Below are 20,190 nucleotides of genomic sequence, written 5' to 3' on the forward strand. Positions count from 1 at the left end.
CATGGCGAGGCCTGCTGGACCCGAGTGGGGAGATGGAGAAGGAAGACAGCAGGAGAAGAGATTTGGGGTTTATTTAAGTAGTTAGTAACAAAGTTAATGACAATAAATGCCAGTATTTTCAAGACACTGAGATTTTCTGTGGAAAAGAGCAGACCTTTGTCTGTGCAAAGATCAGAGGAATGTAAGTTCGGAGCTCCTCCAGCTGAAAATCCAAGCACCTGCTCCCATTTCTCTGGGTTAACACCTTTTCCTCTGAAAGAAGCAAAGGCTGACTATGGAGTAATGATCCAATACTTCCAGCTGGACACTGAACAAGAATATTAGCTTCATTTTCAAACACAGGCCAAATTTTTCTGCCTCTTCCTATTTCACTCTTTAAACTTTGACTTCCCGCTCCGCCCGTCCATGTGGGAGAGGTGACACAGGCCTCTGAGGTGCAGGCCTGCAGCCGGGCCTCTGCGCCATGATGGGGGCTGCAGAAACCACGGGCTGAGGGGCAAGCTGACACGAGAAGAGATCACACAGGGAAATGCTGCTGTGGTGAACCAAAGGGATGAATTCAAGGCAGCAGGCCCCTGCCCAAGCACACTCTTTGCAGCTGGTGCTGATTCAGAGGCAGAAATGTGCACCAGAACATCCCAAAGGTAGCCCAGATCCTGAAGCTACTGTGTGTGGCCAAGCTCTTGTACACCTCACTGAAAGCACAGGCTGCTCGCACTGGAGCTACTGGGCAGAGGGAGAAAAGAAGCCATTAGCCACACAAGCCTTGTGAGGGACTGGCTCTGCTCCCTGCAGGAGGAGCAGGCAGCATCCTGCAGACACCATGCCAGGAGCACTTCTCCCCTCACCCCCTGGCCGCTGGTGCCGACTCTACGCTTAGCACAAGCACTGCAAGCAGTCTCTGGGGCTCCGTCTCAGAAGTTGGATTAAATTAATGTAAATTAAATTAATTAATCCTCAGATATGTCTCTGGTTACTGCGCTAGGCCTTCGCCAGCCAAATGGAGGAGGCAGAAGAGGCAAGCTTGGCATGACGAGGGCCAGTGAGCTGAAAAATTCCACACAAATTTTTGCAGAAATTAACTCCAGCTAGAAAAGGCATCCTGACAAAGCTCTGCTGTCTTGTTCATAAATAGTCATCTTCACTGATTGGAGGCTTACCTGCTCAGCAGCTGAATGAAGTCAAGCCAAATGACCCTACAGAAACCAAGCACCTTGACTGGTGCACTGCCCAACTCCAAATCGCCCTTTCAGCCATGTCCCTGAGGTCTTGAGATTAATCCCACCTCTCAACTCCATCTCTACACTTCCCCCAAGCTGTGTTACCACACAAAAGTGTTTGCTTAAGACACAGCCCTGCTGTAGAGGAGGATGAGAAAAGCTGCCACCAGCCAGCTACTGCTTCTTATTTGGGGCTGGTTTGGGGGGTGTGCTTCTCTTATTTAAGCCCTGAATAACCTGGGGGTACCCTTGGCCCCATCGAGCTCTTCCCACAAGTACCTCTTCAGCTGATTCTTTGCTCCAAATCCCATGTGAGAGGGGACCTCTCCCTGCATGGAGACATCTCCCAGCCCCAGGAGGTACCTACAGGTTTTCCCTACCAGTGCTAGTGCCTCCTCTGTGGCCACCTGAAGCACAGAGGGTCCTGGTGACCAATCGGGCAGAAAGCGCGCCTCAATTTTTTTGTTTTAGTGATAAATGTGAAATCCTTATCGTAAACTCAAGATCAGACACAGCTGCTTTGAGCCAAGTCAGGAAGATGGGCTCAAGGAAGTCACCTGGAGAGCTTGGCCAGCCAAATTTGCAAGACAGAGCCCCCCTGAGGGCTCAGCTACCTTCTGGCTTGCCAACTATGTCTTGCCAAAACCAACCCAGCACACCGCCATGGCCGCTCACCCCCCTTCTGTCTCATTTGGATTTTTTATTTTTATTTTAACCACAGGGAAGGGTTCCATGCTGTAGCAATCTGTGTGGACCCTGTAAACAGTCTTGAGGGCAGAAGGCATCAGGTGATAGTCTGTTTGCCTACAGCTTGAAATAGTCACCCACAGCTGCAACAACACAATAATTAGCACCTCCCTGTTTGAGGGATTAACAGTTCCCTATTCAACAAGGACAGACAACAAATCTCTCAAACTCCATGGCCTCAAACCTGTTGTGTAAGGGCACCTGGGAGGGCGAGTCTGTTAGGGAGGGGGGTTCCCTGCAATGCTGAGCAGGGACCTGTTTCCATTCCTCCTCATCTCCTAGGTCCCCTTCCTCTGCCCAACAGCGACAGGGCAGGGGATCCACCACTGTCTGGGGTGTCTCAATCCAGTGCCTTTCTTTCAGGCCTGGCAGGGAGTTGCTCCACCAGTCTATCTCCTGCTCACACTCCCTGGTAGCCCTTAACCTCTCCACCTCGTCCTCGAGCTCTGCCACCAGGCTGAGCAGGCCATCCCCCTGCTTGCACCTCACACACGGTGTCTCTGCCACCCTCAGATGGCAGCAACAGCCTCAGGCACTCCCTGCACCCGGAGACCTGAACTGCCGCATTTTTGAGCGGGAACTCAGCCTGGGTCACCACAGGCTTTCTAGAAAGAGCTTTCTGCCTAGTGCAAGCCATGGTGGTTTAGCTACAGGCAGGCAGCCGGCAGACGAGCCGTCCTCCTGAGTGGGGAGGGACACCATGCCCTGCCTGAGGCGCCATGCCCTGCCTGAGGCACCATGCCCTGCCTGCCCGGCCTGGTGGCCGCGCTCCCCAGAAGCTGCCTTTGTACAACATGGAGGAGGCACTGCTGGCTCTGTCTACATCTTCTCAGCCTCCCTCATGAGGGCTGCCAGACCCTGGGGGCTCCCTCAGCTGCCTCGAGTGGCCTTGATGGTGGAGAAAAAGCCCTGACCGCCTCAATCCCCCTGCTCCACTGCACAACGCATCTGCCCCAGAGCTGATCACCTCAGCGAGTGAGATTAAAACACTCAGAACACTGTCGAAAAGCACCATTTCCCCCTTACTCGGCTTGTTGCAAGTGCCAGAAATATCAGGTGCCTTTAAGCAGAAGGATTCTGAGTGGCGATCAGACAAAAGTGATAATTTGGGCGCTGAGGGGTGACTGAACCCCCTCATAATGCTCTTTTTGCCAAACTATCTGGCAGACCTGGAAGAGTGACTGAAACCTTGTGTTTCTGTAGTACGCTCACTGTTTCTTCTGGGATGTAATTATGAGATTAGAACAAATTAAAGTCAGATGTAGGTGTGCCACCTGCATAGTAAAGTTGACACCCTTCCGTGAAATAAAAGACAAAAATCTCTAGAAAGTCAGGACAAAGAGGGCATAATTAAAAAGCAACTATATTTTGTTAAGGCCTGGTTGCTTTAGACCCTACCTGATCCAAGAATCTTTTTGCCAACACTGAAGCAAAATATGAATAGCTACCTCGGGCCTGGTGGATGCTTCAGCTGGACATCACAGTGCCACAGACACCAGAGTGTATCTGGAGCATCCACATCCTCAGAGCTCCTCATCTGGAGGCAGATGTACCAGATAGAGAGGCTTGGGCTCTCAGCCCACCTCCAAGCTCACCACTGACCTCGCCATGTCCTTCCCAGACCAGCAGCCTTTATATGCATTCATTCACTCTGCCCACCAGCTGATGCTGCTTTGGCTCCTTTAGATGGACAGAGGTTAGAGAAGGACCTACCTGGTGCCTTGTGCTGTGTGGTTGTCAGTGGTGGTCCTCTACAGTTATTTTCCCATGCTGTTGTACCATCTTGTCTGGTTCACTCCCAGAGTAAGCACATCTGGATAGCTTACTTCTCATGGACGACAGGGGTGGCTTAAAATGGATAATCCTGGAGTCCCTTGGTGGCCCTGGGTAACAGCCCCATGGCTTCTGCATCGCTCTGGCCCATTCGGTTCAGGATGCAGGCAGTGGCCTGGGGGCCTGCACCTAACAATGTCATCATGCCTCACAAGAGAAACTGCCAGCTTCAAGCAGTGACAGCCCCCAGTGCTCAGCAGCAAATAAAGCCTTCTCAGGGATAAGCTTCACATTAATTGTTCCTTTGAAGCCCTATCTGGGGAGACTGCCATGAAATCCAGCAAGAGAATAAGACGATTGCTCTCATGCCACCTTGCGTGACTCACTAGAGAGACAGGAGCACAGCGGTGTGGAGAAGATAATTACTCTTTTGTGAGTATGTGCCTGGTTTCAGTTTGTTTAAGTGTCTAGTTCTTGGCCGTTGTATTCAATCTTGTTTTTATTAGGGTCTTAAAATTGTACAGCATGGAGAAGTTTGTACCTCGATGGGAGCTTTCATAATGCAGTAAAACACCAGTATAAATAGCAGAAGTGCAGGTTGCTCTCTGGCATTTACATATAGCGCTCTTCTCTTGCCTCATTAATTTTGTAAGCATTTGGGTTTGCTAGAAATCAGCGTAATTTATACTAAAGCAGTAAAGTGAGCAAGCCGAAACACAAACATACCAGAGCCACTCTCGCTGCTGCATTGCACGTTGCCGCAGACAGAAAATGGGCTGCTTGAGGCAGAGCAAGAGAGGCCTCCAAGGCTGTGTGGTTTTGATGACAAACATCCCGCTGGACACACGCTGAGGTGTCACAGGAAGGGACGTGGCTGAAAAACAGGGACAGAGAGGTGACACAAGGCAGTGGTGGGCACAAGCACCACTACACGCAGCGTGGGATGTGCTCTGTCCTCTCTGCAGAAGAGCTGCTGCTCCAGCCATTGAACAGCAGTGTGCAATACCCTCTCTCTAGATCAGTTTCTTCTGCCTGTATCCTTTTTTTTTTTTTTTCTTTCTTTTTCTTTTCAGTGGTTCAAATCTGAGGAAGGAAAATGGCCAGCCTGTTCTGCTTTGCGGGCTATATTCCTATGGGATGCTGCTCCTTAAAGAACACAGCTGCATGGCTGTGAGGCAAACGATCCCACCCACCAGGACTTGTGTTTGTTCTCTATGGGTGGCCAGATTATATTCTCTAAAACACACAAAAACCCCTAACCTCACAGATAAATTATCAGCAGGCATGTAGCCCTTCCACACACTCCCCTTCCTAGCTCTGCATAAACATCAAAATTTCATTTTTCTCTCTCATTGCCATACGCATTTTTAACCAGCTGTGTAGCATTCCTGCCATAGAAAATGCCTGGGGAAAGAAGAAAAAAAAAAAGGCAAAAGCAAAAGAGTGTGCAAAGGGACTTTACTTTTACTACAGGACACATTATGAGGTGTGATGCACAGGCCCAGTCCCCTTGGATCTCTAAAGAGGACCACTTGGAGCACATCACAGCTCCTTCCCTGCCTGTGTTTCCTTGCCTTCTCCAGAGTAAGATGGTGTGGTTTGCCTTTTCGTGGAGTGAGACCACAGGTGGAGCAGGGGCTGAGGGCCAGGGCTGTGGGTTACAGCTGGCTGCTAAACGGATGCAACAGCCTGCCCCGAAAACGTGGAGCCCAGATTTTGACCCTTGCCGTTTGGAAGAGGAAAATCTGTCAGCAGGGAGAGCAGCGGGTGCTGCTGGCAAATGCACATTGCTCCAACCCTGCTCCAGTGCTGGGTTCATACAGGCCATTCAGTGCTCGGAGGCGCGGGCAGGTAGCCAGGCACTGTTCAAAATCCATGAAATAGAAATAGTCAGAAGCACATTTCCAGTCTTTGCAGATTTGTTTTTGTATGTCCTTTGACCAGAGAAGCCACTAAGAACGCTGTGTGTTTGTGAAGTCCACCCAGCCCACTACCCTACCCCGTGAAGGACAGCGATGAACGCTAGGAAAAGACCTTCAGGAAATAAGAAATAGGACCCTAGTGAGCAACCCTACCTGGTCAGCTGCCTCACCTGCTGCTTGCTGTTCAGACTGCTGTGTTTTCTTTCAATGGTCAGCCAATGCGATAGGGTTTTTGACCAGGAAAACTGAATTTTGGAAGGAAATCTGGATTAATGAGTTAGGGTTTTTACTGGTCAGACGTGCTCAGTAGAGACAAGGGGACCTCCAAAAAACTGATGGACATCGCAAGTCAGTTGTCTCTGCGTTACTCTCTGAGACCCCTTATCTTTCCCATTTCTAAAGGCAGGAAGGAATAACAATGCCATAATTTCCTTGGAAGGGCATCAGAAAGCTTAATGAAACAACGTTTGTCAAGCACATTAGGGTCCTTGGGTGCTTCGAGTGTTTTTTGTCTTATTACTCTGTTCCAGCTCTTGTCCTTCACAAAAAGGCAGAAGCAAAGGGCAGTGCCTAGACATGGTTATTTCCACAGCCCTCGGTGTTCAGTCTTTGTGGGCTGCAGCACAGGGACACCCCCAAGCCTGCTTGTTCTGGTCTGTCCCGAGGTGGTTAATGTTTGCCAGGTGTTGAAATGCACAGACACATTTCACCCCGAGGTTATTTAGAGCCGAAATCCACGGAGGCAAATGAGAGCGGTGTGCTAGGAAGCATATTCGCGTTCCTCCTGCAATCTTGCGATTCTTTCCCTTGACATTTTTGCACAGTTTCAAGCCAATGATTAACTTTCCATTAGCAAAATAAGGGCCATAAACCACCGAGAGAACTTGCTAGGCATGCTCTTGAAATAACGTTTCGGGCTGAGCTGGCTCCAGCGCTGATGCCTAGAGGAAGAGCAGGGGTTATAAAGCATGCCACTGCTTCGGCAAAAAGCCAGACAAAACTTCAGCTCAAGGGACTGCTTTTTCCCCTGTGGTGGCCGATAAGCCAGGGTGGGCAGCGTCCCTTGCAAGCTGAGCAAGGAGGAGGAACCTCGGGTGGAAGAGGAGGGAATTTAGCAAAACAACCCCCACAGCCCAGTGAAGAAACCTGCCAAAAATAAAACCAACACACACAAAAAAAAGCACAAACAGGAAAATAAGAGCTGCTGAGGGTCCCGAGATGGCGGTGGCTGTGGTTGACCACCACGGAGGGGAGCGGCATGAGTCAGGGGCACGTGGGGAGCACCCTCTGACCAGGGTGGCCCTGGCAGCCCCTGGGCTGGAGCAGCATGGAGAGGTGACCCAGGCAGCGTATTTACCACGCACCGTGGCTCAGGGACTGACTGAGCTCAGCTTTCATTAGCTGCTAAGAATATAGGGCCCACCGGTCCATCCGTATGGCAAAGCTCAGTGTTTTTCCACTTGGGTTCAGTCCCGTAGATGCCCGCAGCTTCTGAGCCAGGGCCCCGCATACAACGGGGAGCGCTGAAATAAAATCGCTCACACGAGCAAACGCCAGTAGGTGAGGGTAAGGATGGCAGAATGGGGTTCTTAACAATCCTGAGAGATGCTGTAAGCAGCCTAAAGAGAAGCCTAATTCAGATGCCTCGGTATGCAGCCTTTTTTATTACACCCACAAACCACCCACAACCTCCAAATTGCTATTCTTTAGAAACACCCTGCAGCACTTTTCTGGTTTCCAGCATACAGCAGTGCTGTAGGCTTAGCTGCTGGATTTGTGCATGCACATGCAAAAATAACTAATGGCGAGCTTGATCAGACAGCAGGATTTTTCCTCAAATGATACATTTTAGTATTAAAGTAAATGTATTCTGTTATCCTGCTAGCGTGGAATAATGAAACCAGAGCTTTTCCTTCCCAGCTTTTTTTTTTTTTTTTTCCTCTCCCTTCCTCTCTTCTGAGCCTTGCAAAGCAGCAACGCTCCTTGGCTCGTAGGCTGCAGCAGCCCACAGAAGCTTTGAGAATAGTGTCAGAAACCCACAAGCCCGCGCCGTTAATTGGGGACCGGATTGCTGGTGACGCTCGGGGAGCGCCGGGCTGTCATTTCAAAGCAGCAAGGTGCTCTGCAGATGCCAACGCCTGACATTTAGCAGCGGAGGGCGGACGGGCCCGTGCTGCTGAGAAATGTGCGTTTTGCAGATTTTTTTTTGCTTTTTTTCTGCAAGATCAAATCCCTCCTCCTGCGGGGCCCTGCCAGCAAACCCCGGCCCCACGCACCTCCGAGGGGCTGCGTGGCCATCGTGAGAAATGGTGGCCGTGACATGGCCGAGGTTTCATTTCAAGACGTGCACGCTGCTTCTCAAAGCTGCTGCTCGCCATGGCTGCAATCGCTGTAATACTTGAGGGGAAAGACTAGAGGAACAACGAGAAGAGGCTGATATTTAGGCCACCCCATGAATTTCTGTTTTGTTTCTTGGGCAACTGGGCTTTTTTTTCATTGTGGTTTCGGTTTAAGGCACGGGAGGGAAGAAGATTGAGGAGGAAAGAAAAAAAAAAAAAAAAGCGTGGATTTTCTTCCATTTCACACTATTGGGTGTGGCTGGAGAACAAAATCTTCCCAGAGAGCATAAATGCGTCTATAAGGAAAAAGAAAAGAAAAACAGAGAAGCCCTGCTCCTGGCTTTTAAACAGACTTTTACAAGATGTTGGTGTTCCTCGGGCCTCCCTGCTCACTCCACACCTCCATCGGGCTCCCTGCAGCTTGGTGGTGCCCTCCCCAGGTGCTTTTCCTGCAGGTGCCCCTCTCTCCATCATCATCCCCATGCAGCACGCTGCTCCGAACCCACACGACACCAGAAAACATACTCGGAGCAACATATAACGTCCACCAAAACCAGGAGTTTTTCTTACTGGAAGAATAAAAAAAAATGGATGTTTCTGTGCAGCACGGAAATACCAAGAGCACCAGAGGCTCCTCGGCTCAAGTCACCTCTCAGCTAACTCTGCCTCTGCGGCTGCCCCCAGACTCCAGCATCCTCGTGTCCTGGCTCTCCTCCTCCAGCAGCCTCCTCTGCCAGCCCCGCAGCGGCAGCAGAGCAGCCCAGCCACCCTTGTGCTGAGTTTCCCCAGCGCACCTCACTCCTACGTCTGTAATTAGGTTCCTTGCCTCGCTAATGATTACATAAGCTGCCTCGGAGGCCAGAAACGAGAAGCTAATGCCTCTGCGAAGTGAGAATCGTTCCAGGCACACACACACCAAAAAGAAAAAAAGAAAAAAAAAAAAAAAGGTGCTGCGCTCTCCTAGCAACCGGAGTTGTAAAATAATGTAATCACAGCCAAAATAATGCGATAAAAGATGATGCGACGCTTGTATCAGGTTGTCACGGCAACTGAAATAAGCTTAAAGCCACGTATCCAGAATTTCAAGCAAACGGCCTGATTGTATGCAAAGTTGCATTTCTAATTAATCCTGGTCAGTTTGCATTCATCTCCACTCACGCTCACTCCAGCTCTGCTGTTAGGTCTCATTTTAATGGCCTTTGCCCTCTCCCTGCCCGACCCAGCTCTTATTTTGTTTTCAACTTTCTGTTCTTTGACCCTGGAGATGTACAATTCTTATTTCGTCCCCGAGAGCCTGGTAGAGACAAGAGATTTGCATTGCAATGCATCATCTCTAACCCGACCTTGTTTCATTTTCTTTTCCAAACAACTTCCTTGCCTGGGGAAACGCTGCCATAAGGTGTCAGGGTTTCCTCAGCTCCCCCCACCACACACAAAGACATTTTTATCCCACACCAGCACTCGTCACGAGAAGAGCCCACCCCAGGGAGGTGCAGGAGCCTGGTCCACGACTGTCTCTGGTCAAATCAGCTGCCTTGCTCTCGAATTCTGGATTCTCATCAGGAGACGCACTTTAAAAAGAAACAAATAACAACGAAAAAATATTTTTGCGGAAGAGTTAGTGCCATAAGGGTTTTTTAAATAGCATGCCCTGTCACCAAATCACAGTAGCAGCATGTGTAACGTTCCTAGCATTTACCCATGACCTTCCATCTACCAGCACAATTTGGGGAACAGAAAAATTGGCTTCATTTCACTCTGATGTTGTACCAAGACCCAGGGAAAGGCCTGGCTGCGTGACGTGGCGTACACACGGTTCACACCGCTCGCATCATCCTTCTGTGCCCACAGGCTCAGCAATTAACTCTCACCAATTAACCCTGACACTGCTCCTCCATCTCAGCACTATCCCAGGGGCCATCCTGCTAGACTCAACGGGAGCACCCAACAGATTGCATTCACATTGAAATCCATAAAATACAACACCGGGTAGGCATTGCACAGTTAAATGCACTCCCGAGGTGCTCAGACCCAGGGTCAGCAGTTTCCCACTCACTGCACCCGACCTAAAGGCACCCTGCCCATCCCCACCAGGACATTATTTTATATATCTCCCATTCCCAGCCAGATAACGTGGCAGACAGGTCTGGCTTACAGCCCCAACCACCACTCATTGCATTTCGTCAATCAGGATGGGATGGGGAAAGCCACAACACAAGGTATTGAGGAGCAGCTCCCTGCCTCTCATCTCACTTTAATGGGGCCGTCGCAGGGAAGATGGGGGGAGGCTTTAAAATTAAAATTAAAATTTAAAATTTAAATTTTAAATTAAAAAAATTAATTTTTTTTTAATGTCGTCACTTTCAGACAAAATGGCAAGTTCATATTTATCTGGAATTTAACTAAAAAGGGAAACCTGCATGTGAATTTGATTTCTGATTGGTATGTTCTGCAGCCAAGAAAACATCAAAACCAGCCTGTAATTTGGTTTGCTGGTGTATAAACACTAAAGTGAAAAAGAAAAAAAAAAAAAAAAAAAAAAAAGATCATTTATCTTTGCATCCTTAGGGCTCTCAAACTTTGTTTGAAAGCCCAAAGTCTCCAAGCACTTCCTAATAATCCTAGTGGTGATATGTAAATCGTTGGAGAAGTTTCATGCAAAAACATCTTGTGCTAGCTGGTTATCCCTTTGAGGCTCTTCGCGTGGCTTCATTGAAGCAACTTATGCCAGCAGTATCAGAGTGGGTCATTTATAAAGAGCTCATAAATGATGCATTTGGAGAGCATTGATAAAAGTTAATTGTATGCAAAATGGCATACAGCAGCTCATCCCACATCTTCCTTGCAAGGTAGTCATCACCATCCAGGTAGGAAGACCATTTATTTGGATATTTCCAAGCTAGTCTTGAAAGCATTTTAAGCACTTTCTTTAAGAAATTAGCAAAGCACTATTTGTCCAGTTGCTATAAAAATTAATAAAAGATGCAAATCGAGTCGTCACCACGCAGGAAATTGGAAGCTATGAAAGACTGCTTCTAATCCAAATCCCTGCACCAAGTCCCTCTGCAGCAGCAAGGAAATTATTATCTCTGTTCTCAGCCCCAGTTTTCCCCCTAAAGTGCTAATGCTAATTATACCTGCTTCGTAGAGGTTTTGTAACAAACAGCCTGTGTGTGAAAACTACTTTGATGCAAGCAAGTGCCAAGTTTCAGTAATAAACATATGGTGAATGACATTTTGTCTGGATTTATGCACTGTAAGAGCTTATTTAAATCAGATTTGGAAACCAATAGTGAATCAGAGGAACGCTGGGTTGTTTCTCAATCGATAAATAAATACTTCCTTGTATCCCTTGCTCCAAATACCAGAAGCCGTGGCTCTGCTATAGGCATTAGGCAGATGGTGTGCCCGATTTTTTTTGCTCATAGCTTCAGTTATTTGCTGCGTAACATTTTTTTTTCAAAGCAATTTATTATTATTTTTTTTTTCCTCCAAAGGACCTTCATCCTATTCTTTTCCCCCCATTTAATTAAAAGTGCTTAAAGGGAAGAAGCTACTGTAATCTATGGCCACCATGTTTGTAACCTATATCCAGGCTGTATGCACTGGAAGTGCAGCTATCACTTAAGTCTCCAAATGTTAATTTAGATACCATATTAGACTATAATGCTATATTATGAGCATTTCACTACAGACATTGAGGACTCAGATCTGGCGAAGGCAGACCAGGAAACGGGACAGAACCAAATAGCTGTCCTCTCTGACACAAGAAGCCACCGCCAGCTCAGCAGAGGTGGAAGTGTGCTTTGGTAACTTTTCCAGCAGGCAGGCTACTCTGGCCAGAAACATCCTGAAGTAAAAGAATAACTGGTATCTGCTGAGTTACATCAGCGCACTTAAAGACTCTTTGTCTTAAAAGGCAGCTACTGACTTGGACAATCTACAAGCCTGAATTATTTAAATTATTTACAACATCTATTCCTCAGAGCAGCAGGAGTAGCAAGTGAGGAGACTGAATCCTGACACAGACCTCACTCTGTGATGGCCGCGTGCAAAATCACAAGTACACGGAGATTTTCACCAGCACAAAGAGCTCAGCCCCAAAATGCTTTGTTTTAATTACAGACCTCTGAGGAGACAGGCCAGCTTTCTATCATTCTTTGCTCTGGAAACCAATTTTTAATTTCCACCTTGCTTGGGCCAGGTTGAATTCACGGCCGAGGTCTTAGCCCTGCTGAAGGGAGCAGCAACCGCCTGATTGCCTCCAACCAGGCCAGGATGCTCCTGCCCTGCAAACGCCTTCCTGACTGCTTTGCAGGCGCACTGTGAACACTCAGCAGAAATTGCCTTTGTTCTTTTGTTAATATTTAATGCGAAATTTTAGTCTCGGAGGAGAACGACCTCTTGATTCTGAGGCAAATCTAAAACGATTATCGTATTAAGGCTCTCAATTATTTCTTCCCAAATAAGCGTTTCCATATGGGCAGTTGTATGACAAGTGGGATAGAGCTGTTTCTGCCTCCTCCAGCTGCAGCTGTTGACAATTTTCTTCACTCAGGATGGATTCCTGCACTTCAGCCCCAAATTAACGTTCCAGGATTTGCGCATCTTCTCCTACCCCACCTCTTAAATTACCAACACCACAGTCCCACCGGAGAACCGGGAAGCCGAGGTTATAAAAATGTTTAATATTCCTAATAGTTTTAATTACCGTGTATTTTTAAAAACCTGTGATTCCTATGTCCCTGTGGGATAACTGCTCTAATTTGAGTGGTGACAATGTACGTGGGTACGGAATTAAATTTAAAGCTTTCGTGGTTGCTAACAGCTCTATAGCTAAGCTCTTCTGGCAAAGTAAAGCACCCATCCCATCCCAACACCACGGTAACTGGACGTGTTAAGGTGTCCATGACAATGCTTGTCCATCTCCCAACAGGCAGCAAGGCTGTGCAGAACAGGGGGAAAAGCCAGCTAAATCTCACAGCAGGCACGGCCTGCAGGAGGTGAGGCCTGCATGGAGCACCACCAGGTCCAGCATCACCGACCACAGTGCCATCCCAAGCTGTTTTCATACCTGAAATGATTCTGAAGGTGCAGCCGACCAAAGTCACTCCCCTGTGTGTGGTTCTCTGCAGGACAGGGCCCGTCCATCCTCAGGCCATGGTGAATGCTGTTGAGGCAGTGCTCGTAGTGGTTATGCGCCAGTGCAGCAGCAGCCAGGTCTTCACTGGCACCCTTACAGCCCCTCTGGTGTGTTATCTGCCACCCCTTGAAACACAAGGGAGAAGAAAGACTTCCATATTTCTTGGGTGCTTGCTTTTACTTATCAGATACCTTATTGTACATGCTTTTGGGGACCAGAAGTCACGTTGCTTAGAGTAGAGTTGTCCCAGGAGGAGCCTCTTCCCAATCTGCCCATGCTCCCAAGCTTTCACCACTCACACCCCACACAGAATAACCTTACACTTGGCCTTGGGGCCTCCCTTTCCATGGCTAGTTCTTCCCATCTCGATATTTAAAAGGGATTCTGGTGCCTGAATCTCACCAGTTGTTCTATCCAGGCCATGGATACCACACTCACCCACACAATGCTCTGGGACCTCTTTATCTGGCGTTGGGGCTGCTCTTGATTAGCAGATTAGAGGTAAGAGCCTGACCAAGACACACCATAAGCCTTTTTGATGTTTTTCTGCTGTATTCCCATCTTCAAACCTATTATCTGTGGTTTGAGACGTGCAGACACGAGAGATGAGTTCACAAAGCTACTCAGAATGGAGCATGCCCTGGAGGACACTTCTCCCCTGTTAGATATAGGGGGGGAATCAAACAACCAGCAGCCTGTCTTTGATGCTGATACTGCATGGCTTCATAATGGCACATTGTATGTAAAACCATTCAACCACAGAGTTCAGATGACAGCCATGCTATTTGTCTGAAGCTCGCAAGAAACCACTTCCAAGGCATAACTACTCATCCACTGTAACTCCCAGTCCTCCCGAGGCCAGCCTGGGAATGACATTGTGTATTCCCAAACGGCTTGGATCAGCATTTTCCCGTCTGTGTGCACAGTCATCCCGCTGTGCTCGTCAGACAGGCGTCGATTGCCTACCAGTTTTCTACAAAGGCCTTTCGCCGAACTTCGTGAGACCAAACCAAAAGGAGGTGGTACTGGCAAAGCCGCTGCTTCTCAGCGTGTCGAAATTTTAATGCCCAGTGATTTCAGACAGGACTTGAGAATGACAAAATTTTTGGTGGTAGGAGGAATGTCCCTGAAGGAAAGCCAGACTAGCAAAATGGCTTCACGCCTTATCTAATGAAGTCTAACATCACTTGGAAGAACAAAGCCAAACAGTTTTCCATCAGTAAATACAACGATTGCGCTGCCCATTCCTCCTTTTTTTTTTTTTTTTTTTGCTCTACTCTTAATATTTACAAATGCACCAAAGCCTATGGGACTGTGGGCCCCAAAGCCATCATCCCCATAGCACAGATGATGCTATTCCACCCAGGTGAACCAGAGCATGGACATTGCTGATAGTGAGTCCTAATCCAAGGTCCCCAGGCTTCCAGAAACCATTACCTTCCCCGGTGATCTTTGCCAATGGCTTGAGTTGCCCCCTAATGCTGAACACCTGCACTGGGTTTTTGCCTGTGCTGCAAACGACATGGTGAACATGCTCATCACAGCAGCTCCTCCCAGCCCTCCTCCTGGTGTGCACCGAGCTCTTGGGCACACAGCGGAATAAATTTCCTATGCATCGAAGACTAACAAGGAAAAATAAAAGCCAAACAATAACAACAAGAGGAGCAAAGTAACATCATAAATTACAATGTAATACAAACACATCTATAAATTACAGGTATAATATCTTTTAAATTATCACTTCATAGCTGATCTATTACTGCATTAGAGACAGTATTTTATACTCAATAGGAATTGTGCTGCTTTACAAATATTGACTTTTCTAATTCCCCATCAGAAAATTAAAATGCTGATCCAGATGACACAGCTGGTTAGAATAAGCATTGTATTCACAGATTTCCAAGAAGACTGTCAGGATGACTTGAAAAAATATTTGGTTTATTATTTATAAGAAATACTAGCTTTCCAATGCCAGCTAATTCCCTTAAGATGCTATACCAATGTTCTAGGTTCAGCTGAGCAAGGGATTTCCAGTTTTGCACTATTATAGTTTTGGCAGCTAATACTGCTTGCAGCAGGGTTTTTAGGGGTTTGATCTTTTGTGTTTTTTTTTTTTTGTGCGAGTTAGCTAAATCCCTGAGTTTCTTCACATGCCCCAGAATATAAATCTGCCGTTTTCAAGGCCAATTTGTTTTCTTTTAAATCATATCAATTCTCTCTTGAACTTAAACCCAGGAATGCTTAACTGCTTGGCAATACCCTGAGCTCGCTGCCCTGGGTGGTGCTTCCCAAGTCAGCTCAGATGCTGAGGTGAGGGTACCTGGACAGCAGCACAGCCCGCCCTGAAAAAGGCAGCCCCTGCGCTCATGCTAAGGTTGGGAGATGGGTTTTGGGGTACAGAACAGTAGATGCCTCACATACAGGATATTTTGGCACTGCTCAGCCTTGCCTGCCTTCATTTTGGTGTCTAATCGGAGCATTACAAGTCCACTCATAGCAGGAGGTCCTGCATGATGAGGCCTGCTGGACCTGAGTGGGGAGGTGGAGAAGGAAGACAGCAGAAGAAGAGATTTGGGGTTTTTAGTGTGCGAGCACATAGAAACCCTTCAAACAGGACCCCATAATAGCACAGATGATGCAAGGGCAACCTGCGGTGTTGGGCAGTGGGAAAAAGCAAGGTCCTGGTCAGTGGGAAGGGATGTTTCCTCGTGCTGGACACCACAGAAGGTGGAACCATAACCGCATTTTTAGTACCTGATGCAAGACAACTAATTAGTAACAAAGTTAATGGTCATAAATGCCAGTATTTTCAAGACTCTGAGATTTTCTGTGGAAAAGAGCAGACCTTTGTGTGCGCAAAGGTCAGAAGAATGTAAGCTCCTAGCCTTTGCTTCTTCTAGAGGAAAAGCTGTTAACCCAGAGAAATGGGAGCAGGTGCTTGGACTTCCAGCTGGAGGAGCTGATTATGAAGTAATGATCCAATGCTTCCTGGTGGACACTGAACCAGGAAATATAGCTTCATTTTCAAACACAGGCCAAACTTTTCTGCCTCTTCCTATTTTGCTCTTTGAACTTTGGGACTTCCCGCTCCCATGTGGGAGAGGTGACACAGGCCTCTGAGGTGCAGGCCTGCAGCCGGGCCTGGGCCTCTGCGCCATGATGGGGGCTGCAGAAACCACGGGCTGGGGGGCAAGCTGACACAAGAAGAGATCACACAGGGGAATGCTGTTGTGGTGAACCAAAGGGGTGAATTCAAGGCAGCAGGCCCCTGCCCAGGCACACTCTTTGCAGCTGGTGCTGATTCAGAGGCAGAAACGTGCACCAGACAATCCCAAAGGTAGCCCAGATCCTGAAGCTACTGTGTGTGGCCAAGCTCTTGTACACCTCACTGAAAGCACAGGCTGCTTGCACTGGAGCTACTGGGCAGAGGGAGAAAAGAAGCCATTAGGCACACAAGCCTTGTGAGGAGCTGGCTCTGCTCCCTGCAGGAGGAGCAGGCAGCATCCTGCAGACACCATGCCAGGAGCACTTCTCCCCTCATCCACTGGCCGCTGGTGCCGACTCCACGCTTAGCACAAGCGCTGCAAGCAGTCTCTGGGGCTCCGTCTCAGAAGTTGGATTAAATTAATGTAAATTAAATTAATTAATCCTTAGATATGTCTCTGGTTACTGCGCTAGGCCTTCGCCAGCCAAATGGAGGAGGCAGAAGAGGCAAGTGTGGCGTGACGAGGGCCAGTGAGCTGAAAAATTCCACACAAATTTTTGCAGAAATTAACTCCAGCTGGAAAAGGTGCCTATAGGTTTCCCCTACCGGTGCTAGTGCCTCCTCTGTGGGCACCTGAAGCACAGAGGATCCTGGTGACCAACTGGGCAGAGAGCACGCCTTGATTTTTTGTTTTAGTGATAAATATAAAATCCTTATCCTCGACTCAAGATCAGACACAGCTGCTTTGAGCCAAGTCAGGAAGATGGGCTCAAGGAAGTCATCCAGAGAGCTTGGCCAGCCAAATTTGCAAGACAGAGCATTAGGCAGGGGAAACACCTGTGCCTCTGTTTTGTTCATATTTTGGATGATTTTTTGCTGGACCTTTCGGGCTTTCCACCTCTGCTGGACTGAGGCAGCCTGCTGAGGGGCCTGGAGCCAGAAAGGAAGGGGAATAAAACCAGTCACGGATGACGATGTCCTGCAGGGAGAACAACCCGATGGCAATGGTGGATGAGGTAAGAGACGAGGAAGCTTTGTTAATTACTTACCTGGCATAGGAACCGCGCTGGCAGCCCCTGCCCCAGAGGTGAGCCACTGCAGCTCACCAAACCCTAAACCAGCTGGGCTTCGAGGGGTCACCACCTGCGACCTGAAACCTCCCTGGAAATGTGCCAGCAGCCTTTGGAAAAAGAGTGGGGCCCAGATTTACTGTGACAATGGGCTTTTCTACTAATTTACATATGTATAATTTTTAACCTCCCTCCATGTCTGTATGTCCAAACAGCCCTGGGTGGTAAAAACCAGGGCGTTGCTTTCACACAGCTTTACAAAAGCCCAGAGAAAATCAGAACATAGTGGGCAGGAAAACGCAAATGGGATTAAATACCAACCTAAATAATTCTGAGGGTGTAGGACTGAGAGCAATTTCATTTTGCACATTTCACACAGAAAGCAAAAACCACCTCCGAGCTCCACATGACACCTCCTCACCTCTGTTTTGAAATGGAAATGCGGGCGACATGAGGGGAGCACAGCAGTCCCAATGCCACCCTTGAGCCTCCCTCATACTGAATTACATGCAGTCATCCCCTTTTAGTCCCCTTGGATGTCCCTGGCTACAGCTCAGCCCCCGTAGCATGTGCCATGTGCCTTGGATCAACCCAGAGACCAGACCCAGTGCTGAAGCTGGTGGTCCTCCCAGGGAGGACGTCCCCAGAGTCCTTTTAGTCTTAAAAAAAAAAAAAAAAAAAATTCCTGTTGCTGTCCTCTCTTTTGTATGTACATTTTTTTTTTTAATTTTTTTTTTCATCTGACAAATTCATGGTCCCCCTTTTCAACTTCTCCAGCGAGCAGCTGCACCAGTCCAGGGCTGCCCTACAGGTTTCATTCCTCCCCTCTCTGGCTTTGCTTCTGGTTTTGTTATTTATTAGCTGCAATGGCTTGTGGAAGGTTCGTGGCATCGTATTTCTAACTTCCCCCCCCCCCCCCCCCCATGCCTCATACCTCAAATATGAGCTATTTGTCCTTTTGCAGGAAATCTGACATTTATGAAGGTTTTGGCTGCTCGGAGAAGCCGGGAAGCTCTGGGAGGCAGATCAAGCAGAAACTGTGACCTCTGCCGTATTCTGTCCTCCTCCTCTTGTGGCAATGCCAAGGGGTCTCCTCGCTTTGTGCCTCCCCCATTGCTTTCCACCTCTATCTCACCCCACAAATCATTTTGTAATGCTTGCAGAGACCTGCACATGCCTCCTGCTGAATTTCTTGTCCTAGTTTTTTGACGGTCAGGGCCAAACCCTGATGCCCTGGCCCACGCCGAGGACACCCTGGCACTAAAATAAGCCTTAGTGGGGGACCCCAGAACACCTTACAGTGAGGAAAGGGGGCTTAGGAACTCTGTGGGGTATTTTTTTTTTCTTTACAACCTGCAGAGCAGAGCCCGTCACTCATGGTGACAATGCACCGGGCTCAGATCTTGTGCCTGGATCTGAGCTTGTCAGAGACGCGAAGTATTCTATAAATGTCTCGGGCGATTACATAAAGCCAGGATTTCTGCCCCAGAAACACAGCTCCGGTGCCTGAGGGGCGGCTGGGCGCACACAGACAGCGCTCGCACCTTGCGAGGTGGTTTCTCACCCTCGGGCACGTGCCAGCAGGACGCCAGCTGGTACAGACAGACAGGAACGTGCTGCTGCCAACACGCCGTGGCATTTCACACTGCAGCTCTTCCTGAAAGGTGCACGCAGAGGACGGGCAGACGCAGGATTCGCTAAGTGCCTGACTCTTGGTGGATTCAGATGCTCGTTCTGGGGCTTCTTTGCATGCAGTTATGCAGCTGATAACTGCACCAGGTGCAATCTTTCCTTCACCTCCACACAGCCCTGAACAGACGAGCATTTAAGCAGCTGCGTTGCCTGCAGTGAGAGGAGGAACCCAGCAACATCGGGTACTCAAAACAGCGCAAATACCTGCGTGTATAGGGCCACAGCCATCACCTCCCTGCCCCATCCCGGGGAGCACCTGCAGCGTGGTGGGAACCAGCAGCCCGTGGCTAACCCCAGTTCAGTCAGTTCACACACCAGTGCTGGTGCTTTCCGCCCCGTCAGCAGGCCCCCGATGGCTCAAGGGACGCTACACGCACCTCAACAGTTAACACCGAGGGGATTCGGGGCATCACACGCCGAATTTAGAAAGCCCCAAGGTCGCCATGGAAACAGGTTTCTCTTACACATAGCGATGCGCGCAGGGGACCCGAGCGCTTCACAAGGAAACGCTGCCTTGCTTCCCAGCTCACTCAGCAGCACCAGTTGCGTGGAGGGAGCAGAGTTTTAGCACTACCGGGTTTTTAAAAACCCTTTAAAGTGTGACTGAGCTTGACAAAACTGGGAAGCCCCAAGTGACCGTGCTCCACTTGAAGCCACATCCTGGCTGGGGATGGAGGAGGGCAGGACTTTGGGGCCTTCAGATATGAAGCCCGGCCACCCTAGCTCGTCTACATGTGCACAGCACTTCCAGCATTAATGGGCAGGTCCACGTAGATGGCCAGAGCCCATCACGCTGCCACGAATGGCCCTGCTCATCATTAGGGTCCTCCCGATGGCCTTGAAGGCTGGGGCACCAGCAGGAGACATCGAATCGGATGGAAGAGAGCGGGGCCGAATTCAGAGAACCCGACAGCCGTGAAGGATGGAGCTGCTGGCAGAGCAGCAGGCAGTGCACAGCCAGGCAAGTCCACCCCGTAGCAGCCATCCCGAAGGGCTCCGCATCCAAGCCAATTACAAAACCCAGGGGTTTTGTTCAAACAACAGACAAGTGCTCACATGAGCATAACTTGATTTAATTT

General features: G+C 48.8%; 1 long non-coding RNA gene across 1 annotated transcript; it reads right to left on the reverse strand.

Moving 5' to 3' along the window:
* Positions 1 to 409: 409 nt before the first annotated feature.
* Positions 410 to 18,099, reverse strand: LOC311436878. Its single transcript, XR_014693146.1, has 2 exons — positions 16,565 to 18,099; positions 410 to 726 (listed from the first exon to the last, which is right to left on the reverse strand). It is a non-coding gene; the product is annotated as an uncharacterized lncRNA (long non-coding RNA).
* Positions 18,100 to 20,190: the final 2,091 nt, after the last annotated feature.

The sequence above is a fragment of the Aythya ferina genome (genome assembly GCF_964211825.1).
Source record: "Aythya ferina genome assembly, chromosome: 4".
Lineage (NCBI taxonomy): Eukaryota > Metazoa > Chordata > Aves > Anseriformes > Anatidae > Aythya > Aythya ferina.